We start from the raw sequence: 4,738 nt of genomic DNA, 5'->3' as shown, positions 1-4,738 counted from the left end.
ATAAACAATCGTGGTACAAAGCTCAATAAAAATATTAAAAAAAAAAATGAATAAATAAATAAAATGTTAATAAGCCACAATAACATTGACAAATACAAATATTTTATTTATTTTTTTAAGACATTTTTGCTTTGAAAAGAAAATTATTATTTTTTCTTTAATGTGATAAAATTTTTAGAAACGAGTTTCGTTTTTTTTTTATTTTTTAATTAAATATTTTTTATTTTTTGCCATTTAGATTTTATTGTTTTAAAAAGAAAAATATATTTTCTTTTATTTCATTTAATTTTTAGGATCTTATTATATTTCTTTATTTAATCTTATTTTTGTCTTTTTCAATTTTTGTTTTTTTAGAATTAGTTCTAAAAATTATAATTTTTTTATTTAATTTAATTTTTAAGTGTTATTTTCTTTTTTTATTTAATTCTTTTCTTTTTCTAATTTAATTTATCTTTTATCTTTCGAAAAACTGTGACGAGTTGAAAGACATTTGCCAGAATTGCCCTGTAAAGCTACTTATTAATGTATAAAAATCATATTGCTACTTAAAATGCATATTAAAATTCATTTGTAATGATTACGGCTCGGAATCTCATGCACTAAAAATTCAAAAATATGCGCCATAAATAAGTAAAATATGCAATTAAAAATATATTTTTTCACTTATTTAATTTGGTTTTAGTTTATTGGATTCACTTAGTTCACTCATTTATGGTTAATTTTTTGTAGTTCTGTAACCACTTTCAATATTTTTAAAAATATTATTGTATTGCCATAAATTTGTTCGTTACAAAATTTACGATATTATGACAATACGACTCATTACAACACCCTGCAAGTCCCTTAATTTTTAAATATTTTTTTCTCTTTTAGCGGCTCCTTTCGGTCTGCAAACGCCCACAGTCGGACATATCGGTAAGCTATTTATTGTAAACAAATATTTGAAGCTTTAATATTGTATTGACGTTTGTTTTATTCTTTTCCAGAAATTCATAAGTGATTTACTTGATCGTGCAAAGACGCTGTAAATTAGCTGCGCTGGCGCGTTTGTTACTTTAGTTTTTTATGTGTAATTCCACGCAAAAACACGAAAACATAATTCAGTTGATATTAGCGTTTAGCTCTCTACAAGTATATCATATTTTTTAAATTTATTGATCTTACATATTTAATTTTAATTTCTTTATCAGAAAATCAATTTAGTTAATTTACTTTAATTGTATTTAACCTTATTTATTACTAAGCACAAACGATAATTTAAATAAAAAAACTTTTGTATCAAGTTGCATAATATAAATAACACATTAGATTTTAATCGGTTAATTAGTAAACACGAAACAAAGTAAAAATAAAAAAACAAAAGTGTAGTATAACCAAAAAATATTCATACAAGCTAAGTCTAATACTAGATTACAGAAATTATAGTCGCATTAAAATTAAGGCAAAGTAAAAGCATGACAACACAGAACAAGAAGAAATCTCAAACCAAAAGAAATTCGCGAAAAAAATAAAGAATCAAATAAATAACTTTAATTTGTATGTGAGGCAAAGCTGACGTTGATTATTGTATATCACTGTATTTATACAGTATGGTGGTAGAAATAGGCTTCTGAAGTAAAANAAAAAAAAAAAATCTTAATTGTATTCATCAAAAAAGTCATCTCACAAACTTCATACATATTTACATTTAATGCTTAAAATACACTTGTATGTACGCAATTTATTTGCAAGATTAAAATAACAGACTAGATTACAAGCACTCAGCTTTGAGAAATAACAAAGTAACTTACATTTTTGGTTTCTTTTTTAAGCGTGAAAATTTTTAAGTCAAACCCTAACACTTTAATGACAAAGAAAGAGGCATTAAAGCCCAGTAAAAAATAGCGTTATTTTCCCGATGAGCATACTAGCAATTTTCCAAAAGTGTGCTTTTAATCAAAAAAAAAAAATAAATCATAATCTTTGGAGACAAATTGTCCAGCTTTGATGAAATCATTTCGTAGAATTATCAGACAATTACTTTGGAAAACGCTTTTTTATGTTATTGCTAAGCAAGTTTGTGTAATCTATTATAATGTAGTATATTGATTTGAATTACAAAATAATTAGTCATTGTAAATCATTTGAATGTCTGTATGGGTGAACGCGATTTTGTAAATTAGAGTTGATCACCGAATTAAAAGAGAAAGCTCAGGTTCACTGCCAAATGAAGTATTTATGTATGTGTGTATAACACGATGCATGTACGTATGTATAAAGGGTATACAAGTACATATAAAAATGATTATGTACGCGTGTGAAGTAAATAACTTTTATATAAATTGATGCTGTTTTTTTTTTAAATACAAACATAGGTTCGAAGTCTGAAATAATTTATGGTGCTACCAAGCATCTAAAGCGCTATTCAGAGTTTTGTGAAATTAATTTATTTTTTTGTTCTAAGTTTCCTTTCGACATTTTACCAAATTTTTATAGACTCGAATTAGATGCTTTATTTATGCATTTAAATTTAAGATGTTAATGCTAACGTTCTTTTCGATGGAGCTGATACGAACTTATTTCCGCAAGAACTGACATTTGATGGCGGGCGGAACGATGCATTTCCGGAGTGTTGCCATATGTGAGTTTTCCGGAGAGGATGTTTAAAATTAAAACAGAGGTTTGAAATTAGATTGCGCCGTGCTGGCGGCGATGACGTTTCTCAAGTAAAAATAAACAAAGCCGATTTCGATTAAAATGTAACATTTTTACTATTTTACTCAAAAGTTTCTCAAGTAAAAATAAACAAAAGCTGTACAATTTTTGCGTACATATCATTTTATTTGCTTGAAACTAACAATAAATTTTCAGTTTATTTTTTATAAAAATAAATATATGTACATATAGGTATAAAAATAACAAAACAACTTCAAGTTGATATCGGTTGGTGATACAGAAAAAAACAGAAATATTATCATTTCGAAATTTGCCATTAATATTGAGAATGGAACTAAAATCCAAGGACAAAAATTTGCAACACCACCGTTACAACGCGAAATAAATAATTACATTACATATTTATGAAATTAATTTTTACTAAAGATGTTGGAACTTTACTAATTAAGAGATCCAATTAAAATTTTTTGATTCGTTGGAAAACGCAATCAATCAAACTTCGTCTCACAAAATGAAAATTTTTTAATTATATACATATTGTACCTTTTAAAGATTTAGTTTAAAGTAGTCATGAAATAAAATAAAACTACAAATTATTAATTAGATTAAAATGGTACCATTTTATGGAACCCTGTACCAAAGTACCAAGTCTGGCAACCGTGTTTCTGAGGTGGCGTTTAATTTTACTTGAGTAGCGGTACCACTGACGGCGCCGCCTTTGTTCTCTACATCGTGGGTTTGAAATGAGTGCTATAAAGGGTGTTTCTAAAAGCATTGTTTCGTAGTTTGAAAGATAAAATATTTGCTTAATAAATGAAGAAAAAAAATGTCTCATCAACGATTTTCTTTAATGTATGTATGTATGCAGTTTGCTAAATTTTTTATAAAAATATTTTCGAGTATTCTAACTTTCCATTTTTGAGATCAATAACTCTTCGGCTCACAGAATTTTTGGAAAATCTGACATGTTTAGTAATCTTCGGATAGAGTTCTGAAAAATGTTTTACAATTTTTAATTAATAGCACCTGTACTCAAGATTGAATAAATTAACATGCAAAAAATCTGCATTGACCGAAGCTGGCTTGTCAGGATATACGTTAAGTATGAATGTGAAAATGAGGATATAATCCAAACCAATCAGTATAACCGCATACATATAAAATTTGTATCCACAAAAAAATGTCTCTATAACCATTTTGCATAAAAAAAGAGATTTTTTTTTAGCGGTTAGGCTCTATATTGAAATACAAAATTATATTGATTTATATAAGCTTCACTTCACACACACATAAATCAATAGCAATACTATATACACACATATTATTCAACACATAAAACCAATAGGGGTATTCTCGAAGTCTTGCAATGCCCTTGCACGGTGCACGCATTGCACGCAAAAACCGGTTTCTCTATGGGACAGCTTTGCAAGGCCTTTGCAAGACTCCGAGCATACCTATCTAATAAGTTAAATAGTACTGTCATAATGAAAATTATAATTTCAAAAAAAAATTAAAAAAAATGTTTACATTGTACAGCTACATACTGTGTATTGTAAAGCGTAAGTGTAAAATTAAAAAGCGATAAAAAATCTAGTGAAACAAACTAGTACGTTATCTCAATGACACTTTTATCATGATAAGATATGCGATGTCATTTATGTATATAGTATATATAATGCGACAATGTGTACTAAAAAGCTACGATCGAATTAATTTTTTTCATTTGCTTATAATTATTTATATGCTAAACAATGAAAATCTATTTCTTTTGATATGCTAAACAAAAAATGATTAAAAACTATATTACACATAGCAACGAAATCGCATTGCCGTTTTTTTTTTTCTTCAAAACGATTGGGGAATTCTCTTAAAGACGTAAGACTGGAAAACTCCGAACTCAAATATTTATTTCGTGGAAAATTTTCGCCAACGGTTGTAAGACTTTTAAGGTTTTCGCGGTTTTATGCCGTTTAAGGGAATACCCCTATTAAATATTTTGCTCAAATTAAGGCTTTCGGCTATCAAAAAACTTTGCCACATCAAATCAAATATATATGTATATTGCAAGCTGCACTAAGCAAAC

General features: G+C 27.3%; 1 long non-coding RNA gene across 1 annotated transcript; it reads left to right on the top strand.

The window, feature by feature from the left end:
• The first annotated feature begins 602 nt into the window (after positions 1–602).
• Positions 603–1,949, top strand: LOC108381623 (uncharacterized). Its single transcript, XR_001849637.1, has 3 exons — positions 603–630; positions 874–915; positions 987–1,949. It is a non-coding gene; the product is annotated as an uncharacterized LOC108381623 (long non-coding RNA).
• The last annotated feature ends 2,789 nt before the right edge of the window (positions 1,950–4,738 follow it).

Source organism: Rhagoletis zephyria, unplaced genomic scaffold, assembly GCF_001687245.7.
Source record: "Rhagoletis zephyria isolate East Lansing unplaced genomic scaffold, Rhagoletis_zephyria_1.1 Rzeph_scaffold_23146, whole genome shotgun sequence".
NCBI lineage: Eukaryota > Metazoa > Arthropoda > Insecta > Diptera > Tephritidae > Rhagoletis > Rhagoletis zephyria.
This window is presented reverse-complemented; position numbering and strand designations above follow the sequence as displayed.